This window comes from Pocillopora verrucosa, chromosome 6 (assembly GCF_036669915.1).
Source record: "Pocillopora verrucosa isolate sample1 chromosome 6, ASM3666991v2, whole genome shotgun sequence".
Lineage (NCBI taxonomy): Eukaryota > Metazoa > Cnidaria > Anthozoa > Scleractinia > Pocilloporidae > Pocillopora > Pocillopora verrucosa.
Genome location: NC_089317.1, coordinates 15,598,763 through 15,626,747, shown reverse-complemented (window position 1 = coordinate 15,626,747; position 27,985 = coordinate 15,598,763). Strand labels below are relative to the sequence as shown.

Here is a 27,985-nt window from a genome sequence, read left to right as displayed (position 1 = left end):
GCGTAGCTTCCGTCATTTCGCAAGATTTATTACCCTACATCACTCAGTCAATTGACTTAAACATCATAGATCTTACCTTCCCAATAACTAGAGACAGTGATTCTGACCTCTCATAACTGCAACTGGCGTTGGGATGGTTCAATTGAATCAAAGGTTCCTCTGATGTGATCTTTCCCCTTTCCAACGTAGGAGGAGGAGGAGGAGGTCGATACTGAACAATGAATAATAAATGACAGAGTCAAGCCCCTCGAATGATAAATAGCGATTAATTTTGTCTTAAAATTACCAGAGACAGTAAAGACGAAAATTCCAAGTACTGTTTGAAGTTAGGTAGTTCTCTGAGAGAATGTCACTCCTGCAAGACGCCTCACCACAGTTATGTTCCAGCCGGTACTTTTCCTTTTCAACACTTATAAGGAGCGTTACGAAAAGAAATATGTGCGTGGAATGGTCTCTCTGCTGTAATGTACTTAAACGTAAGCTGTTGTTACAGTGTATTCTCCTTAAAAATCATAGTCTTCATCTTTTAAAATCAATTTAGATAAAACGTTCGGTTTACAATTCCTCTCACGCTTCGACATTTTTCTGGCCTCCTATCAACTTGGGAGACAACCATTGTCCTACCTTTTTAGGTGCGCGTATGTCTCCCTTAGCGAACGAACCTGCTGGGGAATAAAAGTGAACCCAATCGGTAGAGATTAATATAGAATGAATAAATAAAGGTAACTTGTAGACAAGTAGACAGACGCCCAATATTAGATGAAGATTACGTTAAAAAAGCGAGGATTTTAACTTCGAAGTAACATTCTACGTCGTGACGAGAAGTTGCTTATGGCAGCCACAAAGGGACAGTGGGAACCCCAATATTTAGAGACAACAAAGGAATTTAAAGAACGAATCAAGAGCTGAACTTAGACCAGAATGAAAAGGACAGACTTGCACGGCCAAAGGAGAATGGGAGCCCTGAGAACACCTGGTCTTGGTTGAGGCCAGGAGAGACGGAGTCCTATACCATCGATCCATTGGACCAGGCAATAGGAATAAACCACATCTTATTGTGAATAGTTTCCCCGAATTTGTTGATTTGATTTTCCCTGAATTCGTGAATGAGGGGTGGCATGACAACACAGCGATGCACTGGGACATGGCAGGAGAAAACGGTTTTCAAATGGGTGAAATGGGTGTGAATATGTCCCGGAGAGTCTCTATGAAAATGAAAATTTAAAACTAGAACCTTTTTCTTGAAAGTCGCTTATGTAAGCATATGCATGTTCCTCATCGTGAATGCTTTGGGTTGCATACTTCGTGAAGTAACCCTTTGAGCACATCTTCTCAATGTCGTCTTTTCGAGGACGGTCTTCCTCCTTTAGCAAGTGACAGGCATCCTCTGGTTGACATACATCGTGCAACTTCCTTTTTGTGGGGCTGTTTGAACAAACCTCCATCAACCAAGATTTCATCGGCATTCTAAAAGCATCAATGTACGAGTATTATGAAATCAAATTTGAGAAGTACATCAGTACACCCACAACGCATACTAATACACACAGCCTGGATTGCAAACATATTACAAAAACTTTACCCCTTTCATGCATAGCAATGTACTGGCAACGGTTCCGTAATTTCGTAGCTTTTGATATAGAACGGGATATTCTTTGTCGAAAAGTTCATTAAACGAGGTGATGTATTTTGAGTGTACGAAAGCTTTAAATTATCAAAAACTTCTAAAAAATTCCACGACAGATTATTAAAGTAATTATCCTTCGTGTAACCTGACTAGTGCAGAGGGCGAAAGGAAAATTAAAGGGAAAAAAAAGCCAAACGAAAACGCGCGGTTTACAAAGAACTGATGCCTTAATCATCCTAAAAATAATCATTACAGCGTATTTGAGTCAAAAACGTCTCTGATGTAGTTTGATAGGAGACAGAAAAAAGAAGTTTGAGATTTTATGGTCCATGTGCCGAGATGTAAAAAGAATGTGTTCTTGGTCAAATTCTAAGCAGCCTTCAAAAAGTCTTCGAGTGGTTAGGTTACCTCTTGGGATTTCATAATTTCAAATATATTACCTAGAGATAGCGGAGACAAAAATTACATGGTTTCTGAAGCATAATTTCTTTTAGTAGATCATAGCTAACCTGCATGTCAGAAAGTCAAAGAGAGCAATAGCAGGTGGCCTCTCCTCTGCTTCGTAAGAGCAGCATTCCTGAATCATAAAATGTATCCAGTCTGGACAGGAAAGTGGTCTTTGTAGTTGCTTGTTTTCTTTAATACTTTGCAAAATCTGGTAGAAGTTCATAAAAATGCCACGTTATTGAGTTAGGGAAGTTTCAAGTTCTCATCACGTTCAGAAATTAAATTCAGGTAAATCATAAATAATTTTTGCTTCGAACAGTCTGGTGTGAGAGTTACAAAGACCCTTAATTTCTTCTTCAATGTTGCTCTTTAGCAACCAGCCGTCACGTTGGTTTCTTTATCTTGATGTTTCGTTGATTCTTTAACAAGCATACACCCTATGAGATCGATATTTTGAACTTGACGGAGTTACCTCGTCATTTGTATGATTATAGTACGGTATCGTTTGTCGTGGCATGATTTTGCTATCATAAAACGCTGCAAACAGTTCCCATGCTAAGACACCAAATGACCACACATCGCTAGCGTGACTGTACAACCCTTGAGAAATCACTTCTGGCGCGCTCCTGAAAAGACATTCGATATTTTTGTCATTTCTTGCTCGGATGAATAGACACTCAAACAAAAGGTGGCATACAAACACCATTTTGCAATCACCACTCTTGAACTTTCACTGATAAAACAAATTAAGACAGTTCTCTTGGTTAGGAAAATGACGGAGTTAGGCAACACTGCATGCGATAGCGTCAGCAGTCCATAGTGCTAGAAGTTACTGATAAATATGATTCTTGGAGAGCTTTCGAAGTACGGCGTAAAGAGGGGATGGTTCTCTTCAAGAACATTTCATGATTAAGTCGAAGCTTAGAACTTAGTAATTATTCAAATATATTTTCTGAGCTTCCTCATTGTACGTGAAATAACGCTTGTAGTCCCTAACCAGCGAGTAGAATCAGGCGGCATATCAGCCGATTCCTCGCAATCCTTGCTGGTTTCCTCGTTTGGTCTCGTTGACAAACGCTTAGAGCGGCCAAGACGGGTAACCTTAACCTGTAAGAAATCAAAGTGCCAGCTGAGAAATTTGAGCTTTATTGGCACGACAGACGAAAAGGACGTAAAAAAGATGGAAAACCTGCTCTTTTCAGTTTAAAGTTCGCTCCATATTAAATATTCTGTGGATAGACATCTTTATTGAAGTTCATCAGTCCGGGCCGTGGACGGTTTGTCTATACCATGACGTCATGAAACATGGCGTCACGGCCCAATTTTTAAAAACTTGGGCCAGTCCCACATTTTAGTCTCGCATGTTTGTTTCTGATATTTATAGCTCTTGAGACCCAACTCACTTGAAATAGCAAGGAAAGAGGTTCGCGTGAAGAGTAGTCTGAATGGCGTCCGTTAACATAAGAAGGGGAAATCACAATTTAAAGTCGAGCTGCGATGACCAACCTGGGACTGTTGAGGACACACATGCTATCTCTGTCATAAAGATTTGAGGTATGCACGTTCTTATAATTTTTTTTCGGAAAAAACAGATGACGGTAAACTCTAGATATATGTGCTTCAAATTTATAAAAACAGAAGTCGATTGCACGTTGTTTTAGTCTGAGTGCATGGCCGGTTCGGATCGGATCACATGCGATCTTTTTAACTACGATGTATATGTTGTGGTTTAATTTTATCCTTGGTTCAAATTTTATTTTTCTGTTTCAAACTCATTAGCATACATTACAATACCCAAAAAAAAAGAAAAGAAAGTTTGAACCAAGGATAAAACTGAACCACAAAATATACACTGTCTTCCTGCAGTAACTTTCACTGTAAAAGGCTTTAACGAAAAGCGATGAACGTACCTGAAGAGAACTTTCAACACTCACATGCTCGGCACGGAGGTTTCCATGAACAATATGCTTAGTATGAAGATAATCGAGCGCAGATGCTACCTGGGATAGGAATGTAACCAAGGCGCCTTTCTCGCAAGAATCTCCTTGTCTTCCGCTGAGAACGTAATCTTTAAGGTTCCCAAGATTACCTTTCATAGAAACCTGTTTAAAGGAAATAAAAAAGAACACAAAGAATCCCTTTTCCAAGAGCAATCCATCGCGCAAGATATTTAAAAAGACCGATGGAAACAACCCGGCACTAAAATAAATTCAACGCGGTGGCGTTTAGCTCATTACATTTTATATTTTCGCCGATTTCAATTGTCTCACGCGAATGTTACCATAAGAAAGATAAACTAAACGTTGAAGAAATCTCGAAACATGTCGTGGTTGACAAATCGAAAGATCGAAGATAGAATTTTACGAATAAATGAATGATCAAAGAACAACAACAAAGGAACAGACGATTGAAAGTAGTGTAGATTCCAGAGAGAGATGAATCACCATGAAAATCTAAACATACAAACATTGCATAATCATAAAAAAGACCATTGTATTGTTGTGAATGAAATTATCTAACTGAACTGAGGCGTCACTTGACAATGAAGGCTAGGTTTGAGAAGCCTTTCCAAAATCAAAAAGCAAAAGTTAAATAGAAGTAAAGGATGTGTCGGCAGAAATATATCAAACACTGTAATTTATTGAGCTAAGCCGAAAGGTATATAGACTAGCAAAACATGATTCTTTGTAGTCTCTTTCGCAGTCGTTGTTTGGTCTCGTCTCAAGCGGGCGTGAAGAGACCAAACATCATCTACGAAGGAGGTTAGGTCCTTTGTTAACGAATATGATTCAGGTCGGATCAGCCAAATTTTCGGGCTTTCGAGGCTCGGCTGAGTTTGGTGGAGAAATGTCGTCGATAGCTTGAGCTCTACTTGGAGCAAAGAGCCTAGTAAGAAAATAATTCTAGTTGACTTTTGAATGAAAGCAGCAGCAAAGTATTTTGCTTGTTTTCCCTGTTTTAGTCAAAAGACTTAAGAAGTAGGTTAAGTGTTCAATTTTTAGCGGCGTTCGTCCAAAAATAGCGAAAGTAGACGATTGACGCAAAGAAAGCAAAATGTCCAAGTAATAGAGCGGAGCCCTCAACGTAACAATTATCTGAGAACCCTTGCGCGTAATGCAAAAATTTCTCAATAATTGTCCTCTTCAATTATCACGTACTATTTCAATTTCTGGAGAGGTCTTCTTCCAACCTATAACAATGGAGATGTTTCGATGGTTGAGCTTTGTCAACGTTTCACAGTGAAGTCCATCTTCAGATATGATCTTCTCCACAACACGTGACCTTTCCTGAAACAATAAAATCAACTTAAGGCAGAAGCATATTACCTCGCAGCATCTAACTTCCTGTGATGCTCTTTGTCATTAAGTTGGGATTCATAAGCTCAACAAAAAGGTCAAAGACGTAAGTGAGTGTGCTAAACTGAGGTAAATTACATTTTCCAAAGTTGATTAACTTTCCAACTTTGATCGAGGGAAGAATCCAGCCTGTTTCAAATTAATATCGTAACTGTTGCTCGAGGCGTAGTTTTGGGAAACTCCAGTTCCTAAAGTTCACCCCAACCTTCCCAAATGCTTCTTTGTTGGATAACTATTCAGTTATTTCATGAATATTTTCTACACGGTAGATCAGATGTCTTTTTGACAATTTTCAATGCGTACCCACATTTATCAGTGGGGACAACGAGGATATGAGACCATGCACTGTTATCATTATAGACTACAAGGATATTTAAGCTTTGATGTCAATGATTTTTTCTTAGCTTAAAAAAGAGATAGTTCATGTTTATCAGCGGGAATGATAAACGAGGATATGTAGGCATTTACGATAAGAATCTCGATCCTGAGGTCAAAATCTTCCTGACCATCTAGCACCACAGCTCAAAAAAGCCCCAAATTTTTTAATAAAATTGGTTTTTACTCGCTCCTGAAACAGCTGCCTACACATTTTTAACCTTTGTAAGAAAGCGCTGTCTCTTTCACTCTACCTGGTGTCTTACCTCTCTCATCGTATATGAGCCATCATCTGTGAAAGTGTGCGAAAGACAAGAATTAGGAAGTGTCTTTGCGCACAAATTTTACAAAACTTGGTACTGGAGCTAACCAAAAACTTTTGTAAAGGTAATTAAGCTTCCTTTACATGTATAAAAGCCAAAAGCAAAGAAATTAAGATGTAATTTACATAAGTACAGATAATCACCGGACAGCGCAAAAGAAACGGTTGTTGTCTTCGATAAAAACCTTAGGTTAATGTCTTAGATAGCAAATGAAGTTTGAAGTCCGTTTTATCTTCGCTATTGGTTCATTAATAAACAGGAATTGCTCTCCTCCTTCCACATCGTGTTTCATCAAGCTCTAGATCGTTGTGATTGGTGTTTTGGTTTACCACCGTTCCTTACCTATTCGTTTCCATGCCTCCCAATACTTCAACAAACTTTTAGAACTAGAATTCTCTCACCTTCTCTTTCTGCAGCTACTTTTACATTTGCTAAGCGTGGATGTGGATAAGGTCTTGATTTCATTCTTGCAACACCTTTGATAGCAAAAATATATAAGCAGATTACTTTAGGCGACCATACATAATCGTGTCACTCAGGCTAGAAGCTAGGGCAGATTTAAATCCTTTATTTGAAATGCTCCTGATATTATTATTGATTACTATCGAGGTTAATCTTCGGATATACGGTGTATAAGCTAGCTGACGCATCCCATCGCGGTATAGATAGAACTTACCCCCTCCCCCGGTCTTTTACGCTTCTGAAAATTCTGAAAATCCCCAGAAGATGACGTTATTTCAAGTCACGTAGCCTCATCTCAAGATCTTAAAGTTGACTTTGTTTATTTTAAGAGAAACGTTTCAAAAATTGTCTTGTTATTTTAATTTTTTGATTAATTAAGACAAAGTGTAAATGTTTCGCTTGTACTGATTCAGTATGTTAGACAGGCCCCCGAAAGTTTCCAAAGAGATAAAGAGAATCTAATAAAAACATAATTGGAAGCAACCCATATTAAATCAGCAATATATTTGTATAGTAATAATTACAAGCTTTCTTTATGATTATAACGAGCTTTTTCTCTAAAAATCCAGTGGAACGAGGCTCGAGGTATTGCTTAGGGTTTCTAACGGCAAGTTGGCAGACTTTAATGGAACTTATGTGGCATTCACAGCAAAACGCGTAGTTAAACCGAGTTAATTGAATAAAAACAAGCGATAGAAAATTGAAAGACTTCAGGCTCCGTAGAGTTCAAGTAATTACTAAATTTTATTTTCCATTGAAGCAAATTTGAAGTCAACAAAATTAGTTTAAGCATCGAGAAAATAATCAAGTATCAAAAAAAAAGTGTAAAGGTCACAAGAATAGTGGAAATGATCACTAATTTAGAAAGCTCCTGATTGACAGACAGTTTCTCCTTGTCATTACCACAGGAATGTAGAGAGATCAGTCGGGAGAATAGGAATACCGATGTTAGGGTGTAAAGGGTTAAATGTGTTTTAGCTTTGGTGTGATGGGGCGCAGCTGTAACTCAATCTAACTACTAGATATGAACAATGGGCACCTGCTGTTTTCAGGTCTGCATTCATCTTGCTGAGTCTGCTGGAGAGCTTTGGAAAGTTAATTCTCTTGCTTCTTTTCCATTCCCAGCACTGCTTCATGAGACTGTTTTCATCATTTTCGAAACACTCTCCAAGAGGCAGTGTTCCTCCCCTCGTAACCTGCAAAGAAATACGTAAATAAATATAGAGTAGGTCTCATTTATAAGGCTTATTCTTGAGCCTAATAACCGGTATACTAGTGTCCTCCAAATTTTCAAACAGATTCTTTTATTGACAAACAAAAATATCGGTCCATGGCACACTATCTGTGGGCAATAATCATTTAAAACATTTTTAAGGATAAAATTTGTTCGCGTCCCTATTTCTTATAATTGTATTAAAATAGAACTGATAATAAATAAGGAAGCCACACTGGGTGCATAAAGTATCAGAGTCCCCATGAGGTATCAAACCTCAGAATTTCGGATTTCGAAGGAATCAAGTATTCCAAATTTTTATATGGTATTGTCGTATTTTCTGTTATCCAGCTTTGAAAGCATACTATTTAGTTTTAAAATGAGCTACAGAAAATATAAAACGTTTTCATTCATTCACTATTTCAAGAGACAACATGAAAATGTCGATAATCCTACTCTCGGTCAATAATACTTCCCACTTTCCCTTAACAGCTGCTGTGTTTCATCACTTACATGATTATAGACATCTTCATCGCTTAAATTTCCAAATGGGGGACAACCAAGGGTCAGTACTTCGTACATAACGACCCCAAACGCCCAGACATCAGACTTTGTTGAGTAACGATATTCTTTTAAGCACTCAGGAGCTTTCCACTTCAATGGGAGGTCATCATTGATATCTTCAGCTAAAAATGAAGCGAAAAAGCACATAATTTCCGAAAGGTATAGAGTCGAAGAGTACGATAAACATCGAAGTATAAACTCCCCGACCCAGTTAACAGGCCTGTCCAGGTTTTTGTATTTTATTCATGGGTCTGCCTTTTTCTATGTATCTGAGGAACAATTCGGCAATTTCGTTAAAAATGCCATTTTACGTCAATTAAAATAATGAACATCATTTAATTATCGATATGCTGCTCTTTCCGCAGTGGGTAGCCTTATGTTATTGAGATTGGAATCCAAGCCTCCCCAGTCAAACATGTACATGTCAAATGATACAAAAGTTAACGAGATACTTTCAGTTTACTTTTATGGCTCACCTTTACTTAATGGACCCCAGTCTATTGGTCGTAAGGAATGGAGGCCACTAAGTTTGCAAACATTGTCAATTCCTACGAGAACATTTTTCGCCATAACAGAACGGTGCACCAAGTGCAGTTTTGCCAAGTATTGAAGTGCATCAGCTATGTTGATGAGCATTTGCAGAATCAAAGTTTCTTCCAACCGGGAGTGCTGATCATGTTCCCTTTGAAGTAGCTGCAAGAGGTTACCTTTACCTTCGTATTCAGTGATGAGATGATATGGCAACGTCTCTGTGTTGTAACTCAGGAGAATAGGGAAACTTGGACGCTTTTGGATTCGACTAAGAAAATGGGCTTCTCGGATGAAGCGCCGGTTTACTTGTTGGCAATCTGACGGCATCCTCCCCCTAACATTCTGGTTTGTGACGTACATTACCTTCACGACAGCTTCTCTTCCCATGAATACCGCTTTTTTTATGAAATACCGATCACCTCGACTGATGATTTCGTTGTTTACCTCAAGGGCTGGGAATTTCGTCATAAGGTGGTCGATGTGATGCTCCTCAGATATAGCGCAGCACGAATTGTCTTTCGTGCACAGTTCATCTGCCATTAACGAACGAATATAGCTGTCCGTGCTAAGCAACACCTGTCGCGACAAAGGTTCAAGGATTTCTCGGCAAACTTCTCCTTTTACCAATTTCAACAAACAGATACAAGCATCTATTCTGTTTTCTACAAAACGAAAAAACGACTTGGGTAAAATGAATGAAAAGCTAATGTCATACAAGAGACGATAACTTTAGGCCGGGCACTTTAAATTTGATCAACATTTTTAATATAACAGCGCTTTCAGCTACATATTCATGCCCTACATCCTTGTCACTACAACGTGGTTATCTGGCAAGGTTGCCCTCTCTCTTATTTTCTTTTTGTTATTACAATCAAATGGACACATTTTAATTCACAAGAAATCAGCTTTTCGTAAAAATTGGCTCTTGAATGACATCTATGTGCGTGACTTGACGAATTCGTGTGACAATTTCTTAACGCTTTCAGATTTCGAAGCAAAGTTCCACAAAAATGTACCTTTTACTACCTACTATTGGATCATCAGAACCTTTCTACGCGAATAGAAAACCTCCATAAATGGTCTGACTAAGGTAAAAAATGCGTCACATAAGGAAGAATTATCTTATTCTGGAATTCTGAAACAAAATTTTTGAGCCACTGTACGCTGACCACAAAATCTTACGTCACGGCTTTTCAAACTCAACGTACACGAAGTTTAGCTATTTCCTTTCGTGATCACAAAGACGTGAGACTCAAGATTTTTTTTTTGCCAACATGTGTGACCCTGTTCAAGTACAGAATCGAAAACTAAAAAGCAAACCGTAGACCGCTTGTTAGTACAATGTTAGATCACACTTACCTTTTGGGTGCAATTCGAAGATTGGTGGCAACAAATAACGCAAACAAATGTCACTTAAGTTATGTTAGTAATGTATTTCGCTGCATTTGTAAGAGTTGTATAAATTCCCAACTAAATTAAAGAAACTCTAAAAAGAAAAAGAAAAAAAGGGAAATGTTCATTTGTAGTATAGGGCGCCGCTATAGGCCGTAACCAATAAGAGAGCGGTATTCGTGCCACGTGACGAGCGAGAACAACGGGCTATTACTACATAAGGTCATTAAGTTGGTGTTTTGATTTGTAGCGCGATCTTCAAAGTCACATTGTTCACGCATGCTTTTTCTTATTCCATTTGGTACCAAACGGGGATTTGGTTCTTCGCATTTTGTATGTCATGTGTTCAAATGCGTAACAGAGGTTGTTGATCTCTCTAATGTTCAAACTTCTTATCTGGTCAACGAGTGTCAAAAGTTATTTGAATACTAGAGAGATACCAAACGAAGTACAATGTTCTTAGACGCAAAAAGTTTTGAATCAAATCACTTGAACAGTTTTTGTAATATTTTGTCTTCACTGCATCGTGCCGGCCTAAATAATTTATGACTCTCTGCGTGACAAGTAAGACTTCATTTGCATGCATGACCATTGCGGGACCACGACGTGACCCTGCAGACTGCACTACAAATGAATTTGCCATCGTGGTGACCATATTTGGTAACGCCCCTTGGTTCTCGCGTATACGTAGTACAAATACTGCTCCCTCCTTGATTATAATGGCACTTTATGCTACTTTCATTCACTAAAAGAATATGTCCCACCACACAAGAGGTTGTTTTGAGGAAACGGATCCCTTTGAAGATCATTTTATGAGATTATTTTATTTCATGAACCCTTTCTTACCTCTACTTATGTTATTCATCGAGATGTCCGACAAAACTGAGCCTGCCAGCAAACAAAACTTCCAGTCATTTCCACCATCTACTCTGTAGGCTTCAATCACACTTCGTAATAGAAGCACTGATTGCCTGTCTGTCTCCAATCGATGATTAATGTCCTCCTCTCTGTAAGTCTGAAATCAATTGAGACAAACAGGCTAGAAATAGATACCCAACATAATGCACATGAGAATACTAATCCTGCTTTAGTTAGTTTATTTTCATATTACGTACGGTTTCACAGGCGACATATTTCATTTAGAGTCGACTAGTCAGTAACACCGAACTGACATAGGCTCTTTGCTAAAGGAACGGCCATTAAGACGTAATTTGAGCTTCTTTGGGCTTCATTAAAAACTACTTGTTGTGAGGAAAACACCAATCATGTCAGAATAGACAAAAAAGAAGCTAGGATGGTCTAACGAGTGACAACATCAAACAAAATCCTGCATGAATTTTGAATAGGACATTTATCGTTTATTTATTAATCATTAATGAAATAGCTACCTGACAGTTTCTTCTCATTTTTATTTCTCACAGAAAAACTTTAAGAGCTACCAACCGTGAAAAAACCTTTTTAACCTTTGACCTACCTTGAAATGAAGATACAATATAACGCAATGCAAAGCAAACCATCCTTTCTTTTTTCTCTCGGGGTTCTTCAATGTCTGTATGAATGTTAACTCTCTGTTCCCTTCATAACGCGGATCACTCTTCTCTGTGCACTCTTTAAGGAAAGCCATTACTCTTGATTTCTTAAATTTTTTCCACTTTTGTGCCAAAAACTTAATGGCTTGCTTGATGAATTCCATTGAGTAGTGAAAAAGATCCTTCGTCATGTTGTAAGATTTTCCCAGATGTCCCGGTAACTGTAACAGGTCACCTTTAATATCATCAGAAGAGAGCCATTTCTGAGTCCTCATAATAATCAACAACGCAAGAGTCTGACTGTACACAGACAGTCGAAGTAATCTCTCTTGATGTCCTTCCACCTTAAAAACTGCATCAGTGGAGCTTATCGACAATCTGATAATTCTTTCCAAACCAAGCAAGTTGTGTTCTCCACTTTCCAGGTTATCAAATTGCATCAAACGAAGTAATTGTCGGAGACTATGCCTCACAATATTAGAGCTGGTTTTGCTGCAGCCAATCTGTGCCAAATCACTGTAAATTTTCATTCTACTTCTGCATGATTTTTTCCATTTCTCTTCCAGACTTGGTAAGACGACTTGAAGAATAGATTGCTCCCTGTCATCCTTCGTTCTCCCATTCATGTTGTCAAACTCCCTGATGGCCTGTTCAACATTCTCAAGGAATGAGTTTACGCCATCTGAGTCTCCTGAGAATCGAAGAAAATCAAAACCTGTAAGTTACAGGGGAATATTAAGTAACACAATCTTATTGGTCGAGGATTGCGTCATACCTCAATATAATTACGTCGCACGAGGTGATTAAAGCAAGGGAAAAACATTTTAAAATGGCTGCCTCGCCACTGGTTAATAAATTCAGTTTCCTGAATAAGCGACACCATTCTGTTCCTCCTCGGGTAATTTTCATGAGCCGAGCTCGCACTCGGCTGAAAAAATCTAGGTTATTTTAGAGAACAGTTTCGTTCTTCCTCCACCCTTCCAACTACCAATTCATCTTTGTAGCTTTTTTTTGCAAACCGCGGTTTGTAGAAGACGAAACAGCTGGAGATTTGTAAACACCCAGAAAAGTAGATTGAGACGGAGGTTAATAATACAAAGTCAAGTAGCTTACTGAAATTGAAAAATCCGGTGGACGTGACAACGTATACTCCAAAAATCAGAGGGAGAGCCATTACAATAGTATTTTACATATTGAAATGCTTTTAAGATTTCCTAAGAGGTTTCACATGTACGGAAAAGCGACTATTGGGCGTTTCCTTCTCGAAAGGGAAGTCAAACCTCAAAACAAGGGTGCATGCATAATTAGGCTAGTTATGCATGGCGAAGGGTGCATTTAATTTTAAAATGCTTAGCGACGGTAATGATTTTGTTGAAGTAATGACCTTAGCATCTGCACTGCAATTTAAGAAATTGGAGAAAAGAAGCCTTTATATCATCCTCAGGTCAATACATATGATTTCTTTTACGTAACTGAGATCAGATTCCTTTACTGGAAAGAAAAACCTTCTAATCTTATCATTACTGTCGCTAGTAAAGAGATAGTTTCAGAGGTGTATTGAGTGAGTTGTTGATGCATATGGTGCAGTCGGCGTAATTAGTGTTGCGTGGTCACCGGTGTTACAATTAGTATATTTATTTTTTGTTCTTCGTGTTAGACCTGTATGGTTAGTATAATCATTGTAGTTTCAGTACTTTAATGCTGTTGCTGTTGCTGGTTGCAGTTTCTGTATGTCTGTAGTTGTGGGTGTAGGTTGTGTGTGAGTTTGGTGTAGTATGGTATACTTTACAAAAAAGACATCAGGAAGGGAAGTGGGGAGCCTGTTGGGAATTGATGTATTTGCCTTAATTGTTTGGACCGTGGTCGTAGTTACCGCACGTAAGTTGGCGTTTGTTCAGCAAACATCCCTGTTAAGCTAAAAGTGAAATTAAGAACCGAAAGTAGATTATATGTAACTTGCAATCCGTAACTAGGGGGGGTGTCATAGGTGTGCGCTGGAAAGAAGTTTTGTTGCATTCATAGAATTGTTAAACTATTAAACAAATTAACGGAGTGTATACACATTTTTCTCGTTTTACCTGAGCTAACGAAGATGCCTTTACCCGGTAACGGGTCTTCATTCTGCCATCGTAGACTTAAATACTGGGTATCTTCTTCATTTTCACTTGGAAGGGATGGAAGTGGTGGACGTGGCAAAGAATTAGATGGGTTTGTTAACGTGACCTGACTTGGATAATCGTAATTCGCAAATTCTACATCTGTAAACAAAAGTGTATTGACGTTACATAGCATCATTGAATTAACGATTACATAAAGGAATTCCCATTGTTTTCCCATGATGTCCTTCCCCACATCCATCAATAAACCTTAAGGAAATTGTTTCCCCTGAAATGGAAATCGCTTTTCTAGGATAGAGGTCTTATCACACGGTCAAGAATTGCATAAAGTAAAAATTTACAGAATTGAGTTATGTTAGTGTCAACTGAGAAGCAATTTTCTGTTAATAGTTTAGAGTTCTGATTTAAAGGTAAAAATTTAGAAGTTCGTTGTTCTAAAAACGTTGTAAATAACTTAAGTTTAGTTTTTTTAACCGCTACTTATTGTGTTAATAATGCCTACCTTGCTACCACTTTACAAAACTTAAACTATTAACACAAGTACTACTACTACTACAAGTAATAATAATAATAGATACTACTAGCTACTACTACTATAACTACTACTACTACTATTACAACAACTACTACTATTACTATTACTACTAAAAATACTACTGCTACTGCTATTACTACTGCCACTACTACTACTACTAAATACTAATATTAAACTTAAACTATTAATACAATAATACTACCTCCACTACCACTACTATTACTATAATGACTACTACTATAACTAATACTGCTATTACAATACCACTACTACTACTCCTACTAGTACTACTGCCACTGCTACTACTTCTACGATAACTACTACTTATACTACTACTATAACTACTACTGCCATCATAACCACTACAACTAATATGTAGATTTAGCCAAGCCTAAAAGCGGAGCGTGCATTATTTTTTCCCGCACGTCTCAAGGGCACAACGCCTTGCCCCGGCCAGGACTAGAACCCGGGTCGTCCGACTCAGAGCCCAGTACACTGACCATTGAACTACTGGACAAAGTCATGGCGTTGGCGTGCCCACGGTACAGTTGACCACGCATGTTAAAAGTAGCACCTTGTACGGTTGTACGGTCGTACATCCAAGTTTTTTCGACTTGATGGGTTACTACTATTTTGTACAGTTCTGGGGCTACGCTCTGCGAGCTCCGCTCTTACTACTACTTCTACTGAATACTACTACTACTATACTACTACTACTACTACTACTACAACTCATACTACTACTACCACGTATACATTTACTATTAAATACAACTACTACTACTTTTACTGCTAAATACTACCACTACTACCTTTACTACTAAATAATACTACTACTACCTTTACTACTAAATACTACTACTCCTACTTTCAGTACTAAATACTACTAAAGACTACTACTACTAACAACTTTTACTACTACTATTACTAGTACTAGTAATGCTACAACTACTATTATTACTACTACTACTAATACTATTACTACTACAACAACCACTATTACTACTACTATTACTAGTACTAGTAATACTACAACTACTATTATTATTACTACTACTAATACTATTACTACTACAACAACCACTATTACTACTACTATTAGTAATATTACTACTACTACTATTACTACTACTACTATTACTACTACTACTACTACTACTACTTCTAAGACTACTATTATTCCTACTACACCTACTACTACTACTATGACTACTACTGCTACTACTACAACTACCATTACTCCTACTACTATTATTACCACTAATAGTAATACTACTACTTTTACTACTGAATACTACTCTACTACTACTGCTATTACCACCATCACTACCATTACTACCACTACTACTAGTATTAGTACTACTTTTATTACTAAATACTACTCTACTACTACTATCACTACAACTACTATTACTACTACTAGTATTACTACAACTACTATTACTACTACTACTATTACTACTACTAGCATTACTACAACTACTATTACTACCACTACTATTACTACTACTAGTATTACTACAACTACTATTACTACTACTACTATTACTACTACTAGTATTACTACAACTACTATTACCACTACTAGTATTACTATTACTACAACTACTATTACTACTACTACTATTACTACTACTAGTATTACTACAACTACTATTACCACTACTAGTATTACTACAACTACTATTACTACAACTACTATTACTACTACTACTATTACTACTACTAGTATTACTACAACTACTATTACTACTACTAGTATTACTACAACTACTATTACTACTACTACTATTACTACTACTAGTATTACTACAACTACTATTACTACTACTAGTATTACTACAACTACTATTACTACTACTACTATTACTACTACTAGTATTACTACTACAACTATTACTACTACTACTATTACTACTACAACTGCTATTACTACAATTAGTACTCTTTCTACTACTACTAAATACTACAACTACTATTACTACTACTAGTATTACTACAACTACTATTACTACTACTACTACTATTACTACTACAACTACTATTACTACAATTAGTACTCTTTCTACTACTACTTAATACTACAACTACTATTACTACTACTACTATTACTACTACTACTATTACAACTACAACTATTACTACTACTACTATTACTACTACAACTACTATTACTACTACTAGTATTACTACAACTATTATTACTACTACTAGTATTACTACAACTACTATTACTACAACTACTATTACTACTACTAGTATTACTACAACTACTATTACTACAACTACTATTACTACTACTAGTATTACTACAACTACTATTACTACTACTAGTATTAATACAACTACTATTACTACTACTAGTATTACTACAACTACTATTACTACAACTACTATTGCTACTACTAGTATTACTACAACTACTATTACTACAACTACCATTGCTACTACTAGTGTTACTACAACTAGTACTACTACTACTACTATTACTACTACTAGTATCACTACAACTGCTATTACTACTACTAGTATTACTACAACTACTATTACTACTACTACTATTACTACTACTAGTATTACTACAACTACTATTACTACTACTAGTATTACTACAACTACTATTACTACAACTACTATTGCTACTACTAGTATTACTACAACTACTATTACTACAACTACCATTGCTACTACTAGTGTTACTACAACTAGTACTACTACTACTACTATTACTACTACTAGTATCACTACAACTGCTATTACTACTACTAGTATTACTACAACTACTATTACTACTACTAGTATTACTGCAACTACTATTACTACAACTACTATTGCTACTTCTAGTATTCCTACAACTACTATTGCTACTACTACTATTACTACTACTAGTATTACTACAACCACTATTGCTACTACTAGTATTACTACAACTACTATTACTACTACTAGTATTACTACAACTACTATTACTACTACTAGTATTACTACAACTACTATTGCTACTACTAGTATTACTACAACTACTATTGCTACTACTACTATTACTACTACTAGTATTACTACAACTACTATTACTACTACTAGTATTACTACAACTACTATTGCTACTACTAGTATTACTACAACTACTATTGCTACTACTACTATTACTACTACTAGTATTACTACAACTACTATTACTACTACTAGTATTACTACAACTACTATTGCTACTACTAGTATTACTACAACTACTATTGCTACTACTACTATTACTACTACTAGTATTACTACAACTACTATTGCTACTACTAGTATTACTACAACTACTATTGCTACTACTGCTATTACTACTACTAGTATTACTACAACTACTATTACCACTACTACTATTACTACTACTACTATTACTACTACTACTATTACTACTACAACTATTACTACTACCACTATTACTACTACAACTACTATTACTACAATTAGTACTCTTTCTACTACTACTAAATACTACAACTACTATTACTACTACTACTATTACTACTACAACTATTACTACTACTACTATTACTACTACTACTATTACTACTACTGCTATTACTGCTACTACTATTACTACTACAACTATTACAACTACTACTATTACTACTACTACTATTACTACTACAACTATTACTACTACTACTATTACTACTACTACTATTACTACTACAACTATTACAACTACTACTATTACTACTACTGCTATTACTACTACTACTATTACTACTACAACTATTACAACTACTACTATTACTACTACTGCTATTACTGCTACTACTATTACTACTACAACTATTACAACTACTACTATTACTACTACAACTACTATTACTACAATTAGTACTCTTTCTACTACTACTAAATACTACAACTACTATTACTACTACTACTATTACTACTACTACTATTACTACTACTACTATTACTACTACTACTATTACTATTACTAGTATTACTACAACTACTATTGCTACTACTAGTATTACTACAACTACTATTACTACTACTACTATTACTACTACTACTATTACTACTACTACTATTACTACTACTACTATTACTACTACTACTATTACTGCTACTACTATTACTACTACAACTATTACAACTACTACTATTACTACTACAACTACTATTACTACAATTAGTACTCTTTCTACTACTACTAAATACTACAACTACTATTACTACTACTACTATTACTACTACTACTATTACTACTACTACTATTACTACTACTACTATTACTACTACTAGTATTACTACAACTACTATTGCTACTACTAGTATTACTACAACTACTATTACTACTACTACTATTACTACTACTACTATTACTACTACTACTATTACTACTACTACTATTACTACTACTACTATTACTGCTACTACTATTACTACTACAACTATTACAACTACTACTATTACTACTACAACTACTATTACTACAATTAGTACTCTTTCTACTACTACTAAATACTACAACTACTATTACTACTACTACTATTACTACTACTACTATTACTACTACTACTATTACTACTACTACTATTACTACTACTACTATTACCACTACTACTATAACTACTACTACTATTACTACTACTACTATTACTACTACTACTATTACTACTACTACTATTACTACTACTACTATTACTACTACTACTATTACTACTACTACTATTACTACTACTACTATTACTACTACTACTATTACTACTACTACTATTACTACTACTACTATTACTACTACTACTATTACTACTACTACTATTACTACTACTACTATTACTACTACTACTATTACTACTACTACTATTACTGCTACTACTATTACTACTACAACTATTACAACTACTACTATTACTACTACAACTACTATTACTACAATTAGTACTCTTTCTACTACTACTAAATACTACAACTACTATTACTACTACTACTATAACTACTACTACTATTACTACTACTACTATTACTACTACAACTATTACTACTACCACTAGTATTACTACAACTACTATTACTACAATTAGTACTCTTTCTACTACTACTAAATACTACAACTACTATTACTACTACTACTATTACTACTACAACTATTACTACTACTACTATTACTACTACTACTATTACTACTACTGCTATTACTGCTACTACTATTACTACTACAACTATTACAACTACTACTATTACTACTACTACTATTACTACTACAACTATTACTACTACTACTATTACTACTACTACTATTACTACTACAACTATTACTACTACCACTATTACTACTACAACTACTATTACTACAATTAGTACTCTTTCTACTACTACTAAATACTACAACTACTATTACTACTACTACTATTACTACTACAACTATTACTACTACTACTATTACTACTACTACTATTACTACTACTGCTATTACTGCTACTACTATTACTACTACAACTATTACAACTACTACTATTACTACTACTACTATTACTACTACTACTATTACTACTACAACTATTACTACTACTACTATTACTACTACAACTACTATTACTACTACAACTATTACTACTACAACTATTACTACTACAACTATTACTACTACTACTATTACTACTACAACTACTATTACTACAATTAGTACTCTTTCTACTACTACTTAATACTACTACTACTATTACTACTACAACTATTACTACTACTACTACTTAATACTACAACTACTACTACTACTACTACTATTACTACTACAACTATTACTACTACTACTATTACTACTACAACTACTATTACTACAATTAGTACTCTTTCTACTACTACTAAATACTACTACTACTACTACTACTACTACTATTACTACTACAACTATTACTACTACTACTATTACTACTACAACTACTATTACTACAATTAGTACTCTTTCTACTACTACTAAATACTACTACTACTTCTACAACTATTACTACTACTACTATTACTACTACAACTACTATTACTACAATTAGTACTCTTTCTACTACTACTAAATACTACTACTACTTCTACAACTATTACTACTACTACTATTACTACTACAACTACTATTACTACAATTAGTACTCTTTCTACTACTACTAAATACTACTACAACTATTACTACTACTACCTCTACAACTATTATTATTATTACAAGTACCACTACAACTACTACTACTTTTATTATTACTACTACTACTATTACGACTACCACTACTGCTAACCTTACTTTTACTTTTGCTCCCACTATTAGTGTTCTACTATAACTACTACTACTGCTGCTTGCACCTCTTTTACTACTCCTACTCCTACTACTGCTATTACTACCACAATTATTACTACTGAAAGATAGCAATATAAGTAGGGTTTGGAGATTCCTTAAGGCCGTCCTAACCTTGAGTTGATCGGAAAAGGTAATTAAATTTTTAAAAGCTGCATTAGGGTTTTTACCATTGCTTTCTGTGGTGTCTTTACTTAGTGGTGGGTCCTCATTCTGCCATCGAAGATTTCCATTTCGGGTATTCTTGTCATTTTGACTCAGAGGGGATGAACGACGAGAGCGAGGTAGATTTTGAACTGGCTGGGTCACCTGACCTGGATAATCGTATCCGGAAAATTCTAAATCTGAGACAAAAGTGTATTCAAGTTATAAGGGCAAAACTGAGCTGTAGAGTACATAAAGGAATCTCCACCGTTTTTCCATGATATGCATCCCCAAACACTGAGGTAGCCGTTCTATTGGACGGTCTATCTAAAAGTTCGTGAGCCCAAAATACACCAAATTGCGTAACGTTACTTTTCATCGGTGCGAATGCATTTATTGATCGAATGTAAAATTCGCCTGATTATTTTAACAGTCACGGCAGCGGAAATGTGTATTCTGTCATAAGTAATTATTTTTAAGAATATCACTGGTTGTTTAATGAAGTAGTTGAGTTTGTAGGAATGTAATTTGTGGTAATCCTTATTAGCGTACGTTAATATTTTGCCGGCACGTATCAGAGGACTGAGGATAGGTGCGAGGAGCGCGGAGAGTTATGGGATCGTCGTTTGTGAGTGGAGGTCGTTAGTGGGGCAAGGCATTCCACGGTCAGCCTTCGCCGTGTTTAGTAGTTCGTTTTCGTTTCCGCTTTTGCATAAATTTAGAGCTGTACTCGCATACTACCTTAGGTAACTATGCATAACATGTCATTCATAGGATAACCTAAAAACCCCAAGGGTGGCACCGCCACCTTGGTTGGGGGTACACGTTCCCCGTTTTTTCCACCTGCTGGTTTTTAAGGGTTTTCATGTCCGGCTTTGGTGCATTTAGTTTATTTCAATCCCAAAAGACTGTTGTAAGCATATCGATTTGGAGTTAAGTAAACGATGGCCAACGCGCCGAGATATCAACTCTTCGTGTACCTGGTTGAGTAGTGGAGGCAAAATTTTTAGTGTTATATGGTGGAAATTTTGAAAATTAGATGCTCAGCTCTGCAAATCAAATCAATCAACTATTTGAACATAGGCTCCATCACCAGTCGCAGCAAATTTCGAAATACCTTCGTATCATGCGATATTGTGTCTATGGCGGAGAACATCGCGATCAACACTTTGAAATTTCAGCGAAAGGTGCTGGCAAAATCGGCCAGCCGTAGACAAGATTCATTACTCAGTCAAAAAAACCGTTAACTGACTTAATTTACCTCCAAAACTTAGCGAGAAGTACTTTTGTGAATCATGGTGATTAAAAGTTTTCTTTCAAAAGCTGACCTATAAGGACGAGATGACAGCTAAAAATAATACTAACTCACACTAAAAACAACCCTCGTCGAGTTTTTTGGAAAAACTCCGCTCTGCTCTATTGAGTTTCAGTTCAGGCGATCCAACTTCCCTTCCTCTTTATCAACATTGAAAATTGGAGAAGCAGAAAGTTTTCGATTGTAAGGGGAACTGTAGGTTTTAACAATTGATTTGAGTCATCTTAATGTAGATAAAGAGGTAAAAAAAAAATCGGAAAAAAAGTTTACATTTCATACTAAAATGCACGATGAACAGGAGAAAGAATGAACTTTGGTGTCAGATCTATCACATAAAGGATCTTAGGAATAAGTACCTGTTCGTGGTAGAAGACCTGGGGTTGAGGGCATTGCTGTAACAACAGGAGGAGGAAGATTGAGATAGACTTGTACATCAATGCTGTTAACTTTGTTTCCTGCTCTCGTTTCTGCATCTTCAAAAATGAAAATGATTGGACGACTTAACTTGAGGCAAAGTGCAAATTCGTGACTTTGGGTGAGTGGGAGGATTGAACCAAAAAATAGGCTGAAGATAATTAATGATGGGCCACGCGAAAATTATCGAGGACACGGTTTTGAAGATTGTTCATTATATTTCACAACTAAATTTCTGGCTTATTACAACAAGGAGGGTTTCCTCAACGGGTGTATAACGCAGAGGAAGAAGAGGTTAAGTGATGGAGACGCTCAGATTATCCCCATTCAGTATTAACTTAGAATTGAAGAACATTCAAAGTTTTCCGAGTTGTGTAACTCGTAAGGTAGAAAAAAGCACCACTAACAGATCTGCTCGACATCTTCTCCTACGAAAGGTTTACAATTTGTCAGCGGATTCTTTGGGGAAGGCCATAGTTCGAGCATTTTCGAAATTATAAAGAAATTTTCTTCGTCCATAAAACTATCCAAGAAATCTATTCTATTTAAAAATTTTTGCCCGTAAATGGGAACAGAAAGGTAACGGATAATATACATAACTGACCTTCATCGACCATTTCTTCTGTTCGGTTCATAAAATTCTCCAACTTCTCCCCTATATTTCCCATGTCATCTTTTATCTGCTTTAGACTTTTTCTCATGTTTTCTAATTAAAAGAAAAGTGCAGATTAGTTAAACCTTCCACCCTCGAAATTTCATGGCTAGTTTTCTTTTCGGCCGTTACACGACCATATTTTATCTCTACACAATATTGAAGTAAATCTATATAATGATAATTTCTTAAGAAGAAGATGTGAGAGAAGCATTTGATGTAAACATAAAGTGGTTTCAGATCATGCCATGTCAATTACTTAGCTACACCTTGTTAACTGTCGAGGGTCAGTTCTTCTTTTCCTTTCCAGTAACCGACCTTTAGCCCAAAGAACTCATGGCATGTAGCTCACATATATTGAATTTTGGTTGTATTTCTTTAGCTCATTTTAGATAGATTGACAACATACCTTCTATCTCCTCAAGCTTTTCTTTGACGCTTTCTTCGTCTTTCTTCCACTGCCTTAACCGTTCTCTATAGTGTTCCTCTAAAGCGGGATCCATGGACCCAACTTTGAGGTTTGTCATATCAGCTGCATATTTTCCCCCTTATACCAATCCCGTTATTGCATTGCTGATAGCCAGCCAGTACCTGTTGAATGTAGCATCATCCACAGAAGCCTGGTTGGCGTGGCCGTAAACTTTATTACGATAGTACTTTACTCTGGCTATGTTAGCTTGCTTACTGTTGTCTAGATCAGGAGGAAGATCGTCCCAGCCGGTAGCCGGAGGTGCCAGCCCACAGATATTTCTAAGTAGTACCATCAATAGCGTAACATCAAACTTGTCTGATGAAACTGATGATGGAACAGCTGGGAATAGATCTTCCCATTGTGAATTATTTATAATCTTTTTCATCTTGAGGGTTTTTAAAGTTGCATTATGCGGAGGCTGCGTTAAGACTGTCTGGAGTGCTGCTTGGGGGTGAATGCCATCAAACGTCTCTCTTAACGCTTGAGATCCCACATCCACTAGAAGACGACACAGCCGCGCATAGTTAGTTGTCTCATCTGTGGAAAGAGATAATCGCGGCTCTGAGGAAGCCATTGGACCTAGGTCTGAAAGAAAAAGGTTGTTCTGTAAGTTTTTCGTCTATTTTAAGTCTTTCTTCTAAGGTTTTTAAACCTAGTGAAGCACCAGCTGGTGTTATTACTATCGTTCAGTTGAGTGTGGATAAATCATTATGTTGCTGGAGAATGGCTCTCGCCGAACTGTTTGAAAAGTCAGCTTTACCAAATTAGCAACCGCAGTTTTGATGTTGGCTATAACTATGTAAGAATTGAAATGAAGCGGCTTCAGTTTTTCACTTTGCTTGTCGTGGTTACTGTTTAAAAGAAAAAGATACTCTAAATGGTTAAGAATATATGAAAGTCATATGTTTGAACTGCGGATAAAGACGTGAATGAAAGAATTTTCATTCACGTCTTTATCCGCAGTTCAAACATATGACTTTCATATATTCTTAACCATTTATTCATCACTTCACGGGTTTATTTAGAACCAACTTCATGACCAGCTCCCAGTTGGCTTGTTAGCTCAATTGGTAGAGCGCTGCACCGGTATCGCAGAGGTCATGGGTTCAAATCCCGTATAGGCCTGAATTTTTTTCAGGCCTTATTTTCACTACTGCCTAAGTAGTGCACATTACTGCGAGGATCACTTTCATTCACAAAAAGATACTCTCTTGATGAAAAGATTGAAGTATGCGACATAGGGAAACCGAATATGAAAGCGAGTTGTAGAAAAGCTTCCATTTAAACTACTTCGGTGATAAGTTTGACTCGTGACAAGAAAGAAATCAGCAAAATTAATAACTATTAGTGCGCGCCGCTACCCCAGGTAAATTTTATGATAGAATGGAATTCTCCTCAGAGTTTCAAACCGGGTTAGAAAAGTTTTTCGATCAAATCAATCTTTTTTTAAAAGAATCTGGCCTCGTGCGATAAGTTTCGTTTACACGGTAACTATTCCTACCTACTTTGAGGATGACTTCCGCCGAAATTGTCCAAATGTCATTCTCTATCGCTGGCAACAGTCCTCCTCAGAATTTTTCAAGGTTTTCGAAAGATCAGACAACAAGATAACAATGTTAACATAACTTCTGTAATGCACGTCGTAATTTTGGTGTTAAAAGAAATCAGAAATAGAGTGCAAATTCATACTGTTCAATAATTCCTTTTTTTTCGTATATTCTGCCTCGAAAACTAGAAGAGCAGGAATCTCACTGAGTCAGAGTATTCCGAAATAGGATTATAAATTACCTCCAAACCCTAACAAGTATTACTCCTTTCATTCTTATTCATTCAGGAAGGAATTGACTAACTTCAATGATATAAGCTACTGGTAATCAAATTATCTAGTTTTGCCTCGCTCTTCCTGTATACTCACTGGGTTCCGTATCGATTTCTGTAACATCGTTGTTTTACTTCCTCTCCAAATTTGGTCATTCTGTGATTACAGTTAGATTTTATAAACATGCAAATAAAGCGTTTTTTAGTTCATTGTGTGACATCAGTCATACTATGAGATTTTGGAATGGAAGGAAAATTCACTCTCTCACTCGCACACCCACTCACAGCTAGACAATTGATTTATGCATCAAAACTTAAATAAAACGCGCTATCCCCTGTCACCCCCCCAGGTTTGCTGTCATGATATTGTCTTCCGTTCAAATGTCTGGGGGATGGTAAAATACTCAACTGGAAAGAGGTGGGTTTCAGAGTCTTAGTACAAAATTTTGTGGGACCGTACGCTGAAAGCATCAAGATGGTCTTCCTTGTTTTTCTCCATTCTTGATCAAAATGCAGCTTTGTAGACCTCACAAACGAAGAGCAGCCTATCATTTAACATTTCGTACTTTTGGAACCTTATGATCGATGGAACATGCATATTTCTGACTTTGGGAGTTCACCTACAAGTTGAACTTTGCTTTTTGTCCACTGCATCAATTGCCGCGCAAATATGGGATCTAACCAAGACATGCTATATATGTTTCAATAAGCGCCCACCAACCCTAAAAGCTAAAATGTGAAACAAGCGCCCCCTTCGGGTAAGCGCCCCTCCGTCTCTTCGCTTAATTTCTTATATACTAAGTGTAATAGGAATCCAAGGAGAACCTGTTTCTATTGTCACTTTATATAAACCTTTTATGCTTCAATCGGTGAATATTCTTGATAAAATTGAATTCTTCTCAGAGTTCAAACGGTTGGAAATGATTCCTAGTGAAATCTGTGCTGCAATTAAAATAATTTTCCTTATCAAAGAAATGTGTTCAGTTAGGAAGGTATTGACCAAACCAAGATGATATAAGCTGCTGGCAATCAAAGCATCTTGTTTTTTCGCTTTTCTTGTTTACTCCATATCCATATCTGCAACAGTGTTTTATTACTTCCTACTTCCTCCCAAACTTGGTCATTCGCTGTCAAATTTTGCACATATGCCAATAAAGCCTTTTTCGAGAGCGTATTATTTTGGCTTTGAATGTCTGCGACGTTTTTTTTAAAATGCCTAAAGGGATAAAGTTTCATAGTAAGTTTGGAGAAAGTATTGGAGCCTTAAATTAGTAGATAACTATCGTTTACTTTGCTCATTGCTTTTGCATTGAAATATACGTTTCATTTTACAGAAAAGTTGATTTAAACATTTGCCTGTTAACATTAACATTAAATTGTAAGAGTGCTTAATAGCCCGGAACAAGTCAACAACGATAGCATGAGACTTAATTTAGACTAACATTAAATCAAACTACGTTCTCAAATAGAAAATCAGTCGGTTCTTAAGATCTTGAGGGGTCATGACTTGCAAACTGGTGTAATCATCTAAAAGCTTTATGAGTTCGGTTACACTTCGGAAAATTTTAGGGATAGAACAAAAATGCTTCTCCAGGTTTCCCATGGTTGTCTGGTAATGAATGCAAAAGAATGCGATCGATAAATAATGCCTACTAAACCTAGCATGTTAGCCATCTGATATAAGCTCTTTGAAAAATTAAGGCATTCGACAGACATTGATACAACCCAAAACACATGTATGTATAACTCGGAACAGTCTCCGCGGTCCAAATATTAACATAGCCTGAAACTCGAACATTTATAAACCGGAACAGCCTCCGCGATCTCTGTGCACTGATTAAATAACTCATTGGTTTACACCAACAGAACTATTGAAGTTTATCATGACACTTTATAGGAAGCTTACCTGCATCTAGTGTCGTCAAGAATAGTTATTATGTAATGAAATGCGCAGTACTTCCCCCTGAACGATAGCGAGCGCGAATGTCTGTTACTGATGCATTTATGACTCGGAACAGATCCGGCAATTGGTGTGCTTTACACCTGACAAACTGTTGGAGTTTATCAAGACATTTTATGAGGCACTAACCTGTATCTTGTGTCGCTAAGAATAGTTATTTTGTAATAAAAGGCCCGGTACTTCCTCTAGAACGATAGTGTGCGTAGCTGGCTGTTAGTGAGATTGAAATATTTGTGGCGCAATTTTTCCGTCTGAGACTGAGGGGTAGACTAATTAACTTAAATGCGCACGCACTACCTAATGAGATGATCACAGCAGGTAACCTGGGTTTGAGGAAATGATGCTAATTGTTCGCAAATTTGCTTGAATCTTAACTTCTTGAAATGATCGAGAGAATTGTTCTCGCGGTCAGGAGTGTGCGTAACA

The 27,985-nt window shown here is 36.4% G+C and overlaps 1 non-coding gene across 1 annotated transcript; it reads right to left on the bottom strand.

Moving 5' to 3' along the window:
• Nucleotides 1-43: 43 nt before the first annotated feature.
• Nucleotides 44-27,808, bottom strand: LOC131788992 (uncharacterized). Its single transcript, XR_010717969.1, has 21 exons — nucleotides 27,689-27,808; nucleotides 23,719-24,366; nucleotides 23,262-23,363; nucleotides 22,600-22,716; nucleotides 20,955-21,128; nucleotides 13,898-14,077; nucleotides 11,765-12,510; nucleotides 11,137-11,305; nucleotides 8,844-9,560; nucleotides 8,317-8,489; nucleotides 7,630-7,786; nucleotides 6,530-6,604; nucleotides 6,060-6,097; nucleotides 5,233-5,361; nucleotides 3,985-4,176; nucleotides 3,072-3,181; nucleotides 2,547-2,700; nucleotides 2,137-2,282; nucleotides 1,235-1,467; nucleotides 625-665; nucleotides 44-211 (listed from the first exon to the last, which is right to left on the bottom strand). It is a non-coding gene; the product is annotated as an uncharacterized protein (transcript).
• Between the last annotated feature and the right edge of the window lie 177 nt (nucleotides 27,809-27,985).